The sequence below is a fragment of the Trachypithecus francoisi genome, unplaced genomic scaffold, assembly GCF_009764315.1.
Source record: "Trachypithecus francoisi isolate TF-2019V2 unplaced genomic scaffold, Tfra_2.0 Lachesis_group10, whole genome shotgun sequence".
Lineage (NCBI taxonomy): Eukaryota > Metazoa > Chordata > Mammalia > Primates > Cercopithecidae > Trachypithecus > Trachypithecus francoisi.
In genome coordinates, this window is record NW_022681455.1 from 27,382,196 (window position 1) to 27,402,290 (window position 20,095).

At 43.6% G+C, this 20,095-nt stretch overlaps 1 non-coding gene across 1 annotated transcript; it reads left to right on the forward strand.

Annotated features, from left to right (window-relative positions):
• The first annotated feature begins 1,138 nt into the window (after positions 1-1,138).
• TRNAR-ACG lies at positions 1,139-1,211 on the forward strand. Its single transcript has one exon. It is a non-coding gene; the product is annotated as a tRNA-Arg (tRNA).
• Positions 1,212-20,095: the final 18,884 nt, after the last annotated feature.

Genomic DNA, 20,095 nt, shown 5'->3' on the forward strand with positions numbered 1-20,095 from the left:
GCTCACTGCAATCTCCGCCTCCCCGGTTCAAGCGATTCTCCTGCTCAGCCTCTCGAGGAGCTGGGATCACAGGCGCGAGCCACCACGCCAGGTTAATTTTTTGTGTTTTTAGTAGAGACAGGGTTTCACCATGTTGGCCAGGCTGGTGTCGAACTCCTGACCTCAAGTGATCAACCTGCCTCTGCCTCCCAAAGTGTTGGGATTACAGGTGTAAGCCACGGCACGCGGCCTGGGAGATGTTTCTTAATGTCTTTTCTGTTGCATAAAGTATGAAATTATTTCCTCTGTAATGATTCTTTGGTTGTGTTTCTTTTGTTATGGTTCTTTGGAGAATGAAATGGAAAACATACGATGTATAACTCAGTAAAGTATTCCATTTTCTTTTTCATTATCTCAAAATTTAAAAGTATTTGCATCTCTGACTACTGTTCCACACGAAGCATCGGTATCCAACACAAGTATGTTTTTTAAAAATGAAATTATTTAATGCATGAGCAGATGAACCGAATGCATAAATTAATGAAGCTTTCACAAGTACAATAGACACAAGGGGGCGGTGGCTCACGTTTGTAATTCCCTCACTTTGGGAGGCCGAGGCGGGCGGATCACCCGAGGTCCGGAGCTGGAGACCAGCCTGGCCAACATGATGAAACCCCATCTCTACTAAAAATACAAAAATTAGCCGGGAGTGGTCGCGCACGCCTGTAATCCCAACTACTCAATAGACTGAGGCAGGAGAATCGCTTGAACCCGGGAGGCGGGGGTTGCAGTGAGCCAAGATCGCGCCACTGCACCCCAGCCTGGGCGAGAGAGCGAGTCTCCGTCTTATAAAAAAAAGAAGAAGAAGAAGAGAAGAAGAAGGAGAAGGAGAAGGAGGAGGAGGAGGAGGAGGAGGAGGAGGAGGAGGAGGAGAAGGAGAAGGAGAAGAAGCAGCAGCAGAGGGAGGGGGAGGGGGGGGGAGGGGGGAGGGGGGGGGGAGGGGGGGAGGGGGGAGGGGGGAGGGGGGGGGGAGGGGGAGGGGGAGGGGGGGAGGGGGAGGAAGGGGGTGGGGGAGAAGGGGACAGAGTAAGAGCCGCGGACACATCAGCGATAATCAACAGACGCAGACTGAGGGGCCGGTAATCGCAGACAGAGTCGTGGGCCAGTGGCGCAATGGATAACGCGTCTGACTACGGATCAGAAGACTCTAGGTTCGACTCCTGGCTGGCTCGAGGCTAATTTTGGCTTTTTTTTTGTTGTTGTTGTTTGTTTGAGACGGAGTATTGCTCTGTCGCCCAGGCTGGAGCGCAGTGGCTGCATCTCGGCACTCTGCAACCTCTGCCTCCCCCGTTCAAGCAATTATCCTGCCTCAGCCTCCCAAATAGCTAGTACTACAGGCGGACGCGGCTAGGCTCAGCTAATTTTTTGTATTTTAATAGAGACGGGGGTTTCACCGTGTTGCCCAGGCTGGTCGCAAACTCCCGGGCTTAGGCAATTCGCCCGCCTTGGCCTCTCAAAGCGCTGGGTCTACAAGCTTGAGCCACCGCGTCTGGCCTGGAAATTGCATTTTTTTAAATCTCTCCCTTTTTCCCCCCCAAACTGATACTGAGAAATGGGTTGGCTCAAAGAGATCCCTGGAAAGACAACTCAAAAAATTCAAACATTCAACGAAAAAAAGAAATAAAGTTCTAGGTCAGGCGTGGTGGCTCAAGTCCTGTAATCCCAGCACTTTGTAGAGGCCGCTGAGGTCAGGAGTTCGAGACCAGACTGGCCAACGCGGCTCTACTAAACATGGCTCTACTAAAAATACTAAAAGTAGCCATCTGCAATCCCAGCTACTCCTAAGGTTGAGGCAGGAGAATCGCTTGAACCTGACAGGTGGAGGTTGTACTTAGCCGAGATGGCACCACTGCACTCCAGCCTGGGCTGTAGAGCAAGACACTGTCTCAAAATAAATAAAATAAAATAAAATAAAATAAAGTTACAATACGTGCTACAAAGTGAATGAACCTTGAACATATTATGCTAAGGAAGCCAAACACGAAAAGCTACATATTGTATGATTCCATTTATAGAAAATGTCCAGAATAGACAAATATGTAAAGAAAGAAAGTGCTAATATTTCCCAGGGGCTGGAGAAAGAGGGGAATGAGTACAAAGTTTGTTTGGGGTGATGAGAATGGTTTGAAATTTGGCCGGGCGCGGTGGCTCAAGCCTGTAATCCCAGCACTTTGGGAGGCCGAGACGGGCGGATCACGAGGTCAGGAGTTGGAGACCATCCTGGCTAACACGGTGAAACCCCGTCTCTACTAAAAAATACAAAAAGCTAGCCGGGCGAGGTGGCGGGCGCCTGTAGTCCCAGCTACTCGGGAGGCTGAGGCAGGAGAATGGCGTAAACCTGGGAGGTGGAGCTTGCAGTGAGCTGAGATCCGGCCACTGCACTCCAGCCCGGGCGACAGAGCGAGACTCCGTCTCAAAAAAAAAGAGAATGGTTTGAAATTAGATAATGGTGATAGTTGCACACGTCTGTGAATACACTAAAAAGCAGTGAATTGTACACTTTCAAAAGTTGGATTTTATGTTATGTTAATCATATCTTAATTTTTAAAATCCAAATTAAAAACAAGTATTGACCGACCGACTTTTCTTCTTTTCTTTTGAGTCTGGATCTCCCTTTGTCGCCTAGGCTGGAGTGCAGTGGCGCCATCTCGGCTCACCGCAACGTCCGCCTCCAAGTTTAAGTCATTCTTGTGTCTCAGCCTCCGGAATAGCTGGGACTGCAGGTGACCGCCGCCAGCCCTGGCTAATTTTTGTGTTTTTAGGAGGGGCGCGGTGGCTCACGCCTATAATCCCAGCACTCTGGGAGGCCGAGGCGGGCGGATCACTTGAGGTCAGGAGTTTGAGACCGACCTGGCCAACATGGTGAAACCCCGTCTCTATTAAAAATAAAAAAATTAGCCGAGCGTAGTGGTGGGCGCCACTCCAGCTACTCGGGAGGCTGAGGCAGGAGAATCGCTTGAATCCGGGAGGCAGAGGTTGCAGGGAGCCGAGATCGCACCACTGCACTCCAGCTCGACCCCCAAGAGCGAAACTCGCCAAAACAAAACCAAAAAAAAGGAAGGAGGGAAGGAGGGAAGGAAGGAAGGAAAAGAATTTTTAGCAGAGATGGGGTTTCGCCATGTTGGCCAGGTGAGTCTTGAATTCCTGAACAGAAGTGATCTGCCCGCCTCAGCCTTCCAAAGTGCCGGGATTACAGGCGTAAACTACCGCGACAGACCGACATTATTTTTTTTTTTACTTTTGTTTTGTTTTATTGTTTTGTGTTTTGTTTTGTTTTGTTTGAGACAGAGTGTTGCCCTGTTGCCCAGGCTGGAGTGCAGTAGCGCGATGTCGACTCACTGCAGCCTCTGCCTCCCGAGTTCCAGCGATTCTCTTGCCTCAGCGTCCTGGGTAGCTGGGATTACAGGAGGATGCCACTACGTCCGGCTATTTTTTTTTTTTTTTTTTTGGTTGGGGGGATATATTTAGTAGAGATGGGGTTTCGCCATTTTGGCCACACTGGTCTCGAACTCCTGACCTCAGGTGATCCGTCCGCCTCGGCCTCCCAAAGTGCTGGGATTACAGGCGTGAGCCGCCGCGCCAGACCACTTTTTTTACTATTTTAAATCGAATATCTTTTTGTTTGTTTGTTTGTTTATTCTGTGCCTATGCTTACCCAGACAATTTCTTCATTGATTTTCCCCCGCCTTGGGCAGGCTTCCACTCTTCAGACCCTTTCCTGCACAACTTTGTCCCTGAGCATAGGTCCTGGACGAAAAAGAAGGGACATCGCCTGGAGAAATATTGCATCAAGAAAGGCGCGGCTGTGAAGAATAGGTATCAGTGTCTCCCTTAGGCCCTCAGTTCGGCGATCTTGGTAATGCCCTGTCCCATGCCTGCGAACGCGATTCAGCCTCGATCTCCCCGTCCCGCCCCATGATCGCACCAAGAAGAGCGTGCGAGCCTCCCTGCTACAGACTGACACTAAGAAACCAGATTTGAAAGGGATCCCAGACAAACGTTAAACATGCAACAAGAGGGAGAGGGTGTAAGGAAGAGACATTCTTGGGGCGGTGTCTGATAAAACAGATGTCTCTCCTTTCCAGGTGTTTCTGAATTTGATCCCCGACGCCTGGGGCATTGTGGAGGAACTTGCAAAGGAAATCAAGGTGTCGCAGGAAAGAGAATACGCACAAGCAAAAGACACCTTAATTTGTGGTATTCTCAATATTTATCTTACAGAAGTGTATCGACGATGGACAATGTGCGATGTGATGGGTGCTGGGAACTCAACGAACTCTTCATGCGCCTAGACCTCATTGGATCCACTTTCTCTTGGCTGTGAGCTGGTAAAAAAGCGGTGGGTGTGGGGGACGGTCCAAAGGATTCTGAGCTCAGTAAAATGCTACTCAAACTTCAGCGTGCTGGAGAATCCCTGAGAAGGAGTATTATACCCAGTTTTCTGGGACTTAGCTCCAGTGATTCTAGGTGGATTCTTTGATGAGGCCCATTAATTTTTAGCTGGGTGATGCCGAGCAGACTGTAAGCAGCACTGTATTCGTGCGTTTTCTTTTATCGTCCACTTTTTGCAACTAACACTAGCAGAGAACTTCCACGGTAGAAGGCGAAAAATTGAGTGTCTACCAGGGATGAGACTCACAGTCTTATATCACTGGGCTTTAACCAACCGAGGTAATTCCCTTCTACTTTCAAGATTTTTATTTTTGTTTTCGTTTTTAATAACTTGTAGGTTTCGTCGCATTGTTTTGTTCTGTTCTGTGGTGGCTTTATCATAGAAAGACAACACCAACCTGGGCGTGGTGGTGTGACCCTGTAACTATACCCAGCTACTCAGGAGGCTGAGGTGGAAGGATCGCTTAAGGCCGGGAACAGAAGGCCAGCTTGGACAACAGAGTGAGACCCTTGTCTCTAATCAAATAAATAAATTTTTTGAAAAAGACATCTCCCCTTAAACAAAATGTTCTCTTCTGAAATTGCATTCTCTTAATCTCCTGTCTTTTACTGACACTGAGAAAGAGGTTGGCTGAAAGAGATCTCTGGAAAGACAACTAAAAAAAAAAATCAAATAGAGAGTATTATTCGACCCGGTGCGATGGCTCATGCCTGTAATACGAGCACTTTGGGAGGCCGAGGCAGGTGGATCGCCTGAGGTCAGGAGTTCCAGACCAACCTGGCCAACATGGTGAAACCCCCGTCTCTACTAACAATACAAAAATTAGCCTGGTGTAGTGGTGGCCACCTGTAATCCCAGCTACTCGGGAGGCTGAGGCAGGAGAATCACTTGAACCCGGGAGGCGGAGGTTGCAGTGAGCCGAGATGGCCCCATTGCATTCCAGCCTGGGCGATAAGAGTGAAACTCCATCTCAAAAAAAAAAAGTATTACTCGACTATAAAAAGAAATGAAATTCTAATACAGGCTACAACATGAATGAACATTGAAAATATTATACTAAGGAAAAGAAGCCTTTGACCTTCGATATGATAAGCACATTGGGCCCCCATCCCACTCCACTGAAAAACTACAGATATTGTATTTGAAGTTAAAATATTTTATTTTCCCCTGAGTATTCTAGAGCAGCACTGTCCGCAACAGCTGCTCACACATATTTCAAAAACGTAGCACAAAAACAGAAAAAAAAAGAAATCTCATATTTTCTTGATAACATGTTTAAATGATAATATTAGGAGTTAAAATATATTAGAAGTACCTGGGCGCAGTGATATGCTCTTGTAATCCCAGCTATTCCAGAGGTTGTGGAAAGGGGGGTTTCCTGAACCTGGGAGTTTGAGACCATCGCAGGCAATACAACGAGCCCCCTTCTCTTAAAAAAAAAATTGAAATTGATTTCACTTGCTTTACTCTACTTTCTTATATTACTAGAAAACTTAAAATTACCCACTATATGATATTGTATGTTAATTCTCACATCTTCTTGTGGTTATTGATGTGGTAACATCAGTAAAGTGCTATCAATTTACCAGGGGCACAGTCCCTTTGAGCAGACTATAATGCTGTTGTATTGCATTTGTTTCTCATCAATAAATACATATTTTCTTCTCTTAAACCAATTTCTTTTTTTTCTTTGTGTGTGTGTGTGTGTGTGTGTGTGTGAGAGAGAGAGAGAGAGAGAGAGAGAGAGAGAGAGAGAGAGAGAGAGAAAGAGAGAGAGAAAGACGGAGACGGAGTCTTGCTCTGTTACCCAGGCACTCCATGGTGAAATCTTAGCTCACTGCAACCTCTGCCTCCCAGGTTCAAGAAGTTCTCCTGGCCGGGCGCGGTGGCTCAAGCCTGTAATCCCAGCACTTTGGGAGGCCGAGACGGGCGGATCACGAGGTCAGGAGATCGAGACCATCCTGGCTAACACGGTGAAACCCCGTCTCTACTAAAAATACAAAAACTAGCTGGGCGAGGTGGCGGGCGCCTGTAGTCCCAGCTACTCGGGAGGCTGAGGCAGGAGAATGGCGTAAACCCGGGAGGCGGAGCTTGCAGTGAGCTGAGATCCGGCCACTGCACTCCAGTCCGGGCGACAGAGCGAGACTCCGCCTCAAAAAAAAAAAAAAAAGAAGTTCTCCTGCCTCAGCCTCCTGACTAGCTGGGATTACAGGCGCCTGCCACCATGCCCAGTTAATTTTTGTGTTTTTTAGTAGAGATGGGGTTTCACCATGTTGATAAGGCTGGTCTCGAACTCCTGGCCTCATGTGATCCACTCGCCTCAGCTTCCCAAAGTGCTGGGATTACAGAAGTGAGCCACTGCATCTGGCCTCTCTTACACCAATTTCTAGTGTGTAAAAATGGTAAACTCCTCATACTAAATTTCTTTTCCTGCTTTTCTTTTTTCATTCAAGAGAGCTGTATGGGTTGGCTAGTTAAATAGCTTGCTTAGTAAACTGAAGATCCTGGATTTCAATTTGGTAGGGCTTTCTATAGGCTTTGTAATTTTTACAAGTGTAGCTGTATCTTTGTAGAATACAGTTTAAGGAATTTATTATTGATGACATCTGTGTTATTCATTTGTTATATGGTGTGGAAAACTAAAAAGCCTGAGGTCTAGTTCATCAATTTAGTTTTTGAGGGTGGCAAGAAGTCTTCAAGGAAAAAAGGGGGAAAGACTGGATGGAATATGCTACGTGATGGAAGCCATGTGAACAATCACTTCCTACATGGTGTGACTAAAGCATTGTCAATTATTTATTAGGAACAAAAAAAACTTTAGAATTTTCAGGTCTGCTGCGGTGGCTCATGCCTGGAACCCCAGCACTTTGGGAGGCCGAGGCGGGTGGATCACTTGAGGTCAGGAGTTCGTGACTAGCCTGGCCAAAATGGTGAAACCCTGTCTCTACTAAAAATACAAAAATTAACCAGGCATGGTGGCGGGCACCTGTAATCCCAAGCTACTCGGGAGGCTGAGGCAGGAGAATCACTTGAACCTGGGAGGCAGAGGTTGTAGTGAGCTGAGATGGCAGCCACTGCACTCCAGCCTGGGAGCAAGGCTCTGTCTCCAAAAAAAAAAAAAAAAAAAAAAAAATTAGTGTTTTCATCTGATGACAATTCCTTTTCTATACAATAATACAAGATTATCAATGATTTCTTTTGCAATTATTGACTATTTTATCTTTTATTTATGACTTTACCATTTGAGAACATGCAATAAGAACTCCAGTAGTTACTGGAAATCAACATTTTCAATTTTGTATGATCTCCACATTTTTTTTTTTTTTTGAGATGGAGTTTCACTCTTGTTGCCCAGCCTGGAGTGCAATGGCACAACTTTGGCTCACCCAGCCTCCACCTCCCGGGTTCAAATGATTCTCCTGTCTCAGCCTCCCAAGTAGCTGGGATTACAGGTGCCCGCCACCATACCTGGTTAATTTTTTTTTTTTCTGTTTTTAGTAGAGATGGGGTTTTGCCATGTTGGTCAGGCTAGTCTGGAACTCCTGTCTTCAGCTGATCCACTTACCTCGGTCTCCCAAAATGCTAGGATTACAGGCGTGAGCCACCGCGCCCGTCTCCACTTTCTTTTCTCCACTTCCGTGGAAGTCAATAGAATAGAGCTGGACACTGCAGAAGTTGAGAGGTCCGCAGGAGCTGCTGGAACCAGAAAGCAAAACTCTCTTCCTCCTACAAAGTCTCTCCAGCACCCACAACTGACAAAATTCAGTGCCAGCTGGCACAAGAAAAAAAAATTAAAGGGCCCAGATCCCGTTTCAAAAAGCAGTCTAAAAGGATGAATTGCAAGTTGAGACGTAAAAAAAGCAATCATTGGCACAGATGGCTCCATAATGAGCAGGGTCCCAGAGCAGTGCCCCCAAACAGTATCTTCCAACTCATAACACCTGAAAACTGCTAAGTAGATACCATCAATTATGCACATTTAAATAGTGAGTGATCCATATACGTGCTCTTGTCTTTTTCTTCTGTTCTTTTTGGGTTTTTTGGTTTTTGTTTGTTTGTTTTTGAGAGACGGAGTCTTGCTCTGTCCCCCAGGCTGGAGTGCAGTGGCAGGATCTCGCCTCACTGCAATCTCCGTCTTTCTGATTCAAGTGATTCTCCTGCCTCAGCTTCCCAAGTGGCTGGGATTACAGGCGCCTGCCACCACGGCCAGCTAATTTTTGTGTTTTTTTTTAGTAGAGACGGGGTTTCACTATATGTTAGCCAGGCTGGTCTTGAATTCCTGACCTCAGGTGATCCACCTGCCTCGGCCTCCCAAAGTGCTGGGATTACAGGGGTGAGTGACTGCACCCGCTTGTTCTTTTGTGTCTTTTTTGTTGTTGCTGTTTGTTGGTTTGTTTTGAGATGCAGTTTTGCTCTTGTCTTCCAGGCTGAAGTGCAATGGCGCAGTCTCGGCTCACTGCAACCTCCATATCCTGGGTTCAAGCAATTCTCCTGCCTCAGCCTCCCAAGTAGCTGGGATTACAGGTGCCCGCCACCAGGCCGGCTAATTTTTGTATTTTTAGTAGAGATGGGGTTTCACTTTGTTGGCCAGGCTGGTGTAGAACTCCTGACCTCAAATGATCTGCCTGCCCCAGCCTCCCAAAGTGCTGGGATTACAGGCATGAGCCTCTGCACCCAGCCTCTTTTCAACGCACTTTAGGTATTTCTGGATGATTGGTTTATCCTCTCCTCCTCTAGTTCTCTTTTTTTGGGGCTAAGCCACATATATGTCCTTTAAAGTTGCCAATCTGACTGAACCTGAAACACCACATGCAGTTTTTGTATATTCTATCATCAAATACATTTACTTCATATTTAAGTTATTTCCTATTAACATAATTTTGCATTCCAAAACCTCTTTTTTGTTTTTGTTTTTTTTTTTTGGTTTTTTTTTCTGAGACAGAGTTTCGCTCTTGTTGCCCAGACTGGAGTGCAATGGCGCGATCTCGGCCCACCGCAACCTCTGCCTCCCGGATTCAAGCAATTCTCCTGCCTCGGCCTCCTAAGTAGCTGGGATTACAGGCATGTGCCACCATGCTGGGCTAATTTTGTATGTTTAGTAGAGACGGGGTTTCTCGATGTTGGTCAGGCTGGTCTCAAACTCCCGACCTCAGGTGATCTGCCCACCTCAGCCTCCCAAAGTGCTGGGATTACAGGCGTGAGCCACCGCGCCCATGCTTTTTTTTGGTTTTATGGAAGTTTTTCTTCATTGGATCCTAGTCCTTGTTATTGGATATAGTATTGTTTCTCTCCTTCTGAAGATATTAGTGAGATATGATATAATATGACATATGGTGTAAAGTTTTTGCTGCAGTCTGTGTCCTTAAATTGTATTTTAAAAATCTCTTTTTGTATTCTTCCTCCCTCCCTCCATCTCTCTCTTTCTCTCCCCCACCTCTCTCTATATATATCTTCGGTGATCCTTGCACTATACACGTTGTATTAGTTTGTTATCACTGCTATAACGAAGTACCACAGATCATGTGATTTAAACAGCAGGCATTTATTTTCTTACATTTCTGGAGGCTAGAGGTCAGAGATTATGGTGTCAACAAGATTTGTTTGTTTGTTTGTTTATTTTATGCTTCTCTCCCTTGTTTGCAGATAGCCATCTCCTCCATGTCCTAATATCGTCTTCCTTCAGGGTGTGTCTGTGTCCTAATCTTTTCTTGCAAAGACATGTCATACTGGATTATGGCCAATTCTAAATATCTCATTCAAAGGCCCCATCTCCAAAGATAGTCACGTTCTCAATTAGTAAGTGTTAGGACTTCAACATATGAATTTGGTAGAGAGGGGAGGACACAAATTAATCTTTGACACATATATTTAAGAATAGGAGACTAAAATGCTGATTGAGGCTGGGCGTGGTGGCTCACGCCTGCAATCCCAACACTTGGGAGGCCAAGGTGGGGATATCACTTGAGGCCAGGAGTTTGAGACCAGCCTGGCCAACATGGAGAAATCCTGCCCCTACTAAAAATACCAAACAAACAAACAAACAAACAAAAATTAACCGGTTGTGGTGGCACGTGCCTGTAATCCCAGCTACTCAGGAAGCTGAGGCAGGAGAATTGCTTGAACCCTGGGAGACGGAGGTTGCAGTGAGCTGAGATCCTGCCACTGCACTCCAGCCTGGGCGACAGCATGAGACTCTGTCTCAAAAAAATTAAAATAAAATAAAATAAAACGCTGATTGAGAAGACAATGTAGTCATATTGTTCCTATCATTCCCACCAAACGCAATTAAAAACCCTGGACATCATGTATAAAACAACCATAGGAAGACTTCGAAAAATGGAGAGAAGGCAAACTGGTGGGAGACCTTTCAACTAAAGGAAAGAGATGGTGGTAAATTTTCTAATTTTTTTTTTTGTTTTTAAGTTCATGTATCCTGGACTGAGTGCGGAGAAGCCAACAACTTGTTAATACAGACAAAAAAGCCACAAGAAAGCCAGCTTTCTCTAACTAAATGACAAGGAAAAGAGCAGCCTAGCAAGACAGAAAACTTATAGACAATAATTCTCTATTCCAACAGAACACTGCAGAAAACGCTGAACTCCAATACCCCTACTCCCTCATTCCCCACCTGAAAGGCCCAGTCAGGAGCCCAAACTCTTACCTTTGACCAGCAGCTGAGGTGGTTTCAGAGAAGGCCAAGTGTGGAACTGAGATGTTTATCCTCATTTGGTAGTATCACTGTCCACCTTCACACCTGCTAACCCCGGCCTGATCAGAAGCTCAGAGCACTTGAGTGTGGTTCTTAAAGGAAAAAATAACTTTTGATTTACGTGGCTGACCACTGTCAGGAAATCAGTAAGGATCAGTAAGAGGGTTGAGCAGATTTCCAGAAATCAACTTCCAGTCAACCAGGAGATCATAGTCCTAAAAATGAATTGGAGACAAAATAAGGTAAAGTTCCATTACTTTGTAGGATGTTGTACACCTTTCAAATTTGTTAGTCTCCTCCAGGCTAGTGAGCGTCCATGTTACTCACTTAATAGAATCGTCTTCTAAATATTCTGCTATAAATTTCCTCCATATTCTGAAACTGAGCAAGGGGTTATATAACTCTAAATTTCCTCAAAATGGCATTAAAACGATATCTATTTTCAATCTCCTGTTCACTACATGTACACAAACACTACCAATTCCTGAAATTTTGGGGGTTGGCTTTCACAAGGTAAGTTATATTCTTCTTTGGCTTTTCCCAACTCTGGCTTAAAGTGAAACTTTCCTTGTGTATCACACTAGCCCTTCTACTATTTAGTTTTCAGAATTTTGCTACTGCTTTCTCCTTTCCCATTATTGTCCTTCTGTACTTATGAATGGCTCTCTCTCCTTTTTTTCTTTCTTTCTTTTCTTCTTTCCTTCTTCTCTCTCTGTCTCTGAATTTTTGGCTAGAAAAACATCAGATGCCTGTCTTCAATATGTCGTTATTGTAAACAGGTCTATTTCTAACTTACTATGATTTTTCATAATGCTTAATATTCAGAGGATTAGCAAAATAATACAGTAGACAATGAAGAGGATGCTATCCTTTATGCTCAGATTAAAATCCTAAAGGGACTCCAGCCTCTACCTAGAATGTAGAAAGTTGGAAAAAATACTGCTCCTAATCTAACAATGAAAAAGTCCAGATAGACCAGGCATGGTGGCTCACGCCTGTAATCCAGCACTTTGGGAGGCTGAAGTGGGCGGATCACCTATCACCTGAGGTCAAGAGTTCGAGACCAGCTTGGCTAACATGGTGAAACCCTGTCTCTACTAAAGATACAAAAAAACTAGCCAGGCATGGTGATGCACGCCTGTAATGCCAGCTAGTCAGGAGGCTGAGGCAGAAGAATTGCTTGAACTCAGGAGGTGGAAGTTGCAATGAGCCGAGATCGAGCCATTACACTCCAGCTTGGGCAATAAGAGTGAAACTCCGTTTCAAAAAAAAAAAAAGAAAGAAAGAAAAAAGAAAGAAAAAGAAAAGAAAAAAGAAAGAAAAAGTCCAGATAGTCTAGAAAAGCATAATTTTCCTTGAACCCATGAAAGAGTTGAGGTCTCAGAGCAACCACGTAGCCTGAAATCTATGGAAAAATAGGCACTCCCAAGTAGAAATGGGAAATGAATACTGGCTCGTCTATAGCAATAGGATGATGATGAGGCCTCCATGCGAGAGGTTAAGAAAAATTCAGCAAAAATTCAGTATCTTATGACTTGCAAAATTTAGTCTAAGTATCTATGTCTGAGAAGGAAATTCTAGAACCCCTAGGATCAAGTACTCAAAAAGAGTTTTCACACTTTTGCAGGCTTCTCTTCACAATTCTCAAAGAACTACTGCCCTCCATGTTCCGGGAGAATTGGTTCCAGGACCCCCAAGAATACCAAAATCCACTGATGCTCAAGTCCCTTATACAAAATAACCTCTGCACATCTTCCTGTATACTTTAAATCATCTCTAGATTATTTATAATACCAAATATAATGTAAATCCTATGTAAATAGTTGCTATACTTTTTTTTTTTTTTTGCTGTTGCATTGTTGTTTTTATTTTTTTCAAATGTTTTTGATCCTTGATTGGTTGAGTCTACAGATGTAGAACCCGTGCTCATAACAAATGACGGAGCAGGGCTAGGGATCAGAGAAAGCCCCTTTCAGTGGAACAGGGCTGACAGAGAGAGTAGCCTGTCCCTAAAGAAAGCAAGCTTAAACACTTAGGGAGTAGCAGCAAACATGGTTACATCCAGAGAGCAGAAAATTCATAGGAGCTGAAGAAAGTAAAAAAGAATGAAAATTTCTACTTTAAAGGAGTATTAAGTATAGAATATTAGAGAATGTCAACTTCTGGGAGCAGGCAGAATGACTAAGAAAGTCCAACCTCATAGACCCTGATCACGGACTCTTCCTGCCTCAGTCTGTTTTGGGTTGCTATAACAGAATACCTAAGCCTGTGTAATTTATAAAGAAAAGAGACTTATTTGGCTCATGATTCTGGTGGCCAGAAGGTTCAACCACATGATCATCTCAACAGACATAGGAAAACATTCAATAACATTCAACACCCATTTACGATTTAAAAAAAAATTCAGTAAACTGGGAATAGAGATGAGCTTCTTCAACTTGATAAAAAGCATCTGCAAAAAAAATGTAATATCGGCCGGGCGCGGTGGCTCAAGCCTGTAATCCCAGCACTTTGGGAGGCCGAGACGGGCGGATCACAAGGTCAGGAGATCGAGACCATCCTGGCTAACATGGTGAAACCCCGTCTCTACTAAAAATACAAAAAAAAAAACTAGCCGGGCGAGGTGGCGGGCGTCTGTAGTCCCAGCTACTCGGGAGGCTGAGGCAGGAGAATGGCGTAAACCCGGGAGGCGGAGCTTGCAGTGAGCTGAGATCTGGCCACTGCACTCCAGTCCGGGCTACAGAGCGAGACTCCGCCTCAAAAAAAAAAAAAAAATGTAATATCATACTTAATGGTAAAAGACTGAATGACTTCTCAATATAGGGAATGTCTGACAAGAATATCTGCTCTTACCACTCTTTTTTTTTTTTTTTTTCTTTTGAGACGGAGTCTCCCTCTGTCGCCCAAGCTGGAGTGCAGTGGCATGATCTGGGCTCACTGCAAACTCCGCCTCCCGGGTTCACGCCATTCTCCTGCCTCTGGTAGCTGGGACCACAGGCGCCCGCCACAACGCCCGGCTAATTTTTTGGTATTTTTAGTAGATACGGGGTTTCACTGTGTTAGCCAGGATGGTCTCAATCTGCTGACCTCTTGATCCACCCTTTTCGGCCTCCAAAGTGCTGCGATTACAGGCATGAGCCACCGCGCCCGGCCTCTTACAACTCTTATTCAACATTGTTCTAGAAGTCCTATTTAACGTAATTACACAAGACAAATAAATAAAAACACACAGTTTAGATTGTAAAGGAATAAATAAAACTCTAGTCATAAGCAACATGATTGTCTATACAGAAAATGCGAAAGAATCTAAAACAAAAAATAAATATAACCCAAAATAAATATAAATAAATATAACCTAAAAATAATAAATAACTAAAATAGAATAATAAAAGAATATAGTAAGACTGTGAGATAAAAAGTAAATAAATAAAAATCTGTTGTATTTCTAGGTACAGAGGTACCTCCACTTATGGTGGGGTTACATTCCAAAGAACCTATTTCAAGTTAAGCATGTAAGTCAAGGCCGGGCGCAGTGGCTCACGCCTGTAATCCTAGCACTTTGGGAGGCCGAGGCGGGTGGATCACGAGGTCAGCAGATCGAGGCCATCCTGGCTAACACGGTGAAACCCCGCCTCTACTAAAAATACAAAAGAATTAGCCGGGCGTAGTCGCGGGCGCCTATGGTCCCAGCTACTCCGGAGGCTGAGACAAGAGAATGGCTTGAACCCGGGAGGCGGAGCTTGCAGTGAACCAAGATCACGCCACTGCACTCAAGCCTGGGCATAAAGCCTGCTTTATAATGGGATACCTCAGGGCTTGGTCCTTGGACTTCTTTCCTATATACACTCACTCATCTATTTTCATGGCATACATAATGTTTATATGACTACCACTGATAAATTTGAATCTGCAGTCTAGACCACTCCATTAAACTCCAGATTTGTGTATTCAAGTGATTCCTCAGCATTACACTTAAATGTTTTATGCTATACCAGTTAGCATGTCTAAAACAGGACTCTCATTTTTTTCTCGTAATAATCCTGCTGCACCCAGTCTTCTCTTTTTCAGTTAATGGCAGCTACATCCTTTCATTTTTTTAACCAAAAAAAAAAAAAAAAAAAAACCTTCAGAGTTATCACCAATTCTATTACTCCACTCTTCACGTCCATGTTCTCTGAAATTCCTCTTGGTTCTATCTTTAAAATATAACCAGACTCTGACTTCTTCCCACCACCTCTACTGCCACCATACTCTTCGGGTCACAGTCATCTCTGATGAAAGGAACTTAACAGATCTCCTTAAATCCATTCTTTTCTCTCTACAAAATATTCTCCACTAAACTGTCGAAAGAGCTTTTTTTTTTTGAGACAGAATCTTGCTCTGTCGCCCAGGCTGGAGTGCAATGGCCGGATCTCGGCTCACTGCAAGCTCTGCCTCCCGGGTTTACGCCATTCTCCTGCCTCAGCCTCCCGAGTAGCTGGGACTACAGGCGCCTGCCACCTCGCCCGGCTAGCAAGAGCTTTCAAAAACTTAAGTTACTGCACTAACTCTCTCTGCCCTCAACAGAAGAGTACTGCATCTCTTCCTATAGAAGGCCAACGGCAGCCGGGCGCAGTATCTCTTTTTTATGTTTATCTTTATTTTTATTTTTTGTGAGACAGAGTCTCCCTCAGTCGCCCAGTCTGGAGTGCAGTGGGATCTCGACTCACTGCAACCTCCATCTCTCAGGTTCAAGTGATTCTGCTGCTTCAGCGCCACCAAGCCCAGCTAATTTTTGTATTTTTAGTAGACATGGGATTTCACCATGTTGGCCAGGCTGGTCTCGAACATCTGCCTACAGATGATTAACCCGCCTAGGCCTCCCAAGTGCTGGGATTAAGTGCGTGAACCACCACGCCCGGCCAAGGCATAGTATCTTTAATGGAACAGGTACTACGTGAACTCGAGTATCTGTTGAGGGCTGGGTGAGAGGGCTGGGTGAGAAAGTCAGTCTTAGCTCTGCTCTTGTTATATTACTATTATTTTAATTGAAAGTTCTGACTGACAGGGCGCGGTGGCTCACGCCGTAATCCCAGCACTTCGGGAGGCCGAGGCGGGCGGATCACCTGAGGTAGGGAGTTCAAGACCAGCCTGATCAACATGGAGAAACCTCGCCTCTACTAAAAATACAAAATAGCCAGGTGTGGTGACTCATACCTGTAATCCCAGCTATTAGGGAGGCTGAGGCAGGAGAATCGCTTGAAACAGGGAGGTGGAGGTTGTAGTGAGCCGAGATCGTGCCATGGCACTCCAGGCTGGGCAACAAGAGCGAAAATCCGTCTCAAAAAAATATATATATTATATATATATATGTTATATATACATGTTTATATATGTATAAAATGTGTGTGTATACACAAATCCACACATATAAGTAAACAGATTCAGAATTTTACAGAACAACTATGGGCCGGACGCGCTGGCTCACGCCTGTAATCCCAGCACTCTGGGAGGCCGAGGCGGGTGGATCACCAGGTCAGGAGTTCGAGACCATCCTTGCCAACATGGTGAAACTCCGTCTCTACTAAAAATACAAAAATGAGTTGGGCGTCGTGGCACGTATCTCTAATTCCAGCTACTAGGTAGGCTGAGGCAGGAGAATCGCTTGAACCAGGGAGTCGGAGGTTGCAGTGCGCCGAGATAGCGCCATTGCACTCCAGCCTGGCGACAGTGAGACTCCGTTTCAAGAACAAAACTGCACGCTGTTTCCGCCCAGTTTCAAATTGGGAACCCTTCGCGTGTTAGGCGAATGTGATAACCACTACACCACGGAAACTTTCTTGATACGAGTGTATTTCACTTTCAAATTAATTACAATGAACTTTAAATTTATCCGTTCCTTCAGGGTATATCTTTGGCAGAGGGATAATATTTTCCCCTACACGTTCTAATTCTTATAATCCATAGTTTAAAATCCGACAATTCGCAATCAATTGAGCAAATGCTTCTCCCGAAGCTTCAATTCCTTCAGCAGCACAGGGCAGGGAAATAGGCAGTCTCTTGGGAAATTTTATTTCAATTCATTTTTTTTTGGTATGTTCTATGCTCTCCGCTCTCATAAGACACTCTAATGTTCATCTCCCCGATGACTGAAAATTAGGCAGGACATTAGTGCCGTTGAGTATTTTTTTCTTCATGCTAGCAGCCTGTCAGATTCATTCAAAGTCCCGCTTACTCCTAAATGAGACTCTTTCTTGAGGTTTGAAACAAAAGGCAGAGACAGTGTTCATGAAAAGGCATATAAAAAGAAATAAATAGCTTGGGTATGTATGGGGAAGTTTAAAATCAAGACAGAACAACTGTATTCATTAGAACCAGTTACCAATGAGCAAATATCTATATATTATACATGGTAATTGGTAATATATATATTACACATATGTATATATGCTTCTCACACTATGTATTTTTGCTGTTTTATATATATATATATATATATATGAACATGAGGATAAGCTTCCTCATCCGTAATTATCTCATCCTTAGCACAGTGAAAAGTATCTAGGAGGCCAGATTTTATAAATCCTAAAGAAGTGGTAAAGAGTTCTGCTAACTATGGTAAAAATTTTCATCAAAAGATAGCGTATTTGATCATCCACTGCTATTGATAGGAATTAAAACATAAATTTCATGATAAAAAGGATATTTTGGTTGTTGTGTTCACTGCTTTATTCACAGCTACTTAATAGTCTCTGGCTTAGGACTTTTAGTAGAGAATTAATTAACATTCCTTTCGTGAATGAATGAATGAATAAATGAGAACAAGTAACAATCAATAGTTCCGTTTTGAATATCTAAACTTACCTTTTCTCAGTGTATTCTAATTGATGGGTCTTTCAGACTTGTGCCAGTTGAGATGCATCTAGAATTGTTTAGCACTTAAAACACTCTCTTTATCTTGTAGTGAGACTATCCCTGGATTTTACTGTAGCCAATTTTTTTTCTAGCATTTGTACCTGTCATCAGCTATGACATTTTGTGTTAGTGTAGTGATTATCACTATGTGTTATATGCAGAAGATCGTGGTTTTGCTCTGCAGGAGATCCAGAATAAACCAAGGACTGATCCCTTTATCCTGCTTTTTCCATTTCTTAATAGACAGACCAAGGAATTGTTTTACAGTTGTTACCATCTGGTTGCCTTTTCCAGCAGACTACAGGGTTCTGGGGGCTAGCTAACATTGTCTTATTTTTTTCCCGCCTCCATAAAGAGCCCTCTAAAAGCATTTTCTACAAAGCCCAAGTGCTTACAATTGCCAGACATTCAGAATACAGAATTAACAGCTGATTTCTGAGACTATGGTGGAAGCTGTGAAAATGTAGAAAGATGCCAGCTTCAGCCAACAAAGAGAAGGCCAGGGATTCAGATAGCCTGAGAAGGCCTTGAGTCCAGAACCCCAGGAATAGAAAATGCCCAGGATAGAAAGGCATTTGTGTCTTTCTAGGGGAGCTCATGTGGGTCTGGCTTTTAGCTCTACATTCTGAAAAGTTGGAGCAGTAAGGAAGGCAGAATAGTAGTAACTGAGCCAGCATTTGTCAGAACTTAGGAAGAGTGGTCAAAAAAATAGCAAGTAGCTTGCAAATGAGGTTCTGTCCTGGATACGATATTTGTTCTTTCAACTTAACCTCAATAGATTGAAGTGGTGAAATGAGAGAAAGAAATTTTGACGTAAAAATTTATTTTCTAGACTCTTTGGTATTTGACCCCAATAAAATGATGGTTCTCTATCTCCATGCACTATTTTACCAATCCTTAGGATTCCATGGTAATAAAAAAAAACATAGTAAGTCACAGATAGACCTAGTTATAATGATGGTAAATTAAGCACAGCTTTTGTTTTCTCTTTATTCCAAACTACATTTATACAAAGCATTAAGGGTGTTTAAAAACATAAATACACAGGAACGAAAAGATGAGAAAATGAAGAGCAGTAGCAAGTAGCAAGATTTTGAATGCCAGAGAACAGAATGATTAGCGTTAATATAAGGGAAAATCTTTTGGTGTTAAGTATCTTTTTTTAAAAAATTACTTTTTAAGATTGGTACATGCAGCCAGGCACTGTGGCTCATGCCTGTAATCCCAGCACTTTGGGAGGCGAAGGCAGGCAGATCACAAGGTCAGGAGTTTGAGACCACCCTGGCCAACATGGTGAAACCTCATTTCTAAATTAGCTGGGCATGGTGGTGTGTGCCTGTAATCCTGGCTACTCAGGAGGCTGAGGCAGGGGAATTGCTTGAACCAGGGAGGTGGAGGTTGCAGTGAGCCAAGATCACACCATTGCATTCCATCCTGGGCAACAGAGTGAGACTCCATCTAAAAAAAAAAAAAAGGAAGGTTGGTACATGTACATATACTCTAGCACATCTCATAGTTGCATAATATTTAATATTGTGTGTTTACCACACTTCACCTATCTACTGTTCAACATTGGCTTCAAGGCTGAATCTGATTCTGGAAGAGGAAAAATAGTGAGGCAATTAACATCCATATATGATACAATCTGTATCTTTGTGACATGAGGGGGAATATATACCTAGGAGCCGAATACCTAGGTCATTGGATGAGACAATCTTAACTTGAGTAAAAAGTATTAGACTGCTTTCCAAAATGGCTGCATTAATATAAACTTCCACTAGCAGGATATGAGGGCTTCCATATCCCCATTTCTGCAATAGTGGACACATTAAGCTTTCTAATTCTTCCAGTCTAATGTAGGTTGAGTAATAACTTATTTTATCTTGCATTTTATAAATTAATAATAATATTAAGTATTTAAAATGTTAATCTTTTCGGGTTCTTCTTATCATGGGTTTGATGAGGACCCTGTCCCTACTCTTTACACATTTTTTTTTCTTTCTTTTTTTGAGACAGAGTCTCACTCTGTGACCCAGACTGGAGTGCAGTAGTGCGATCTC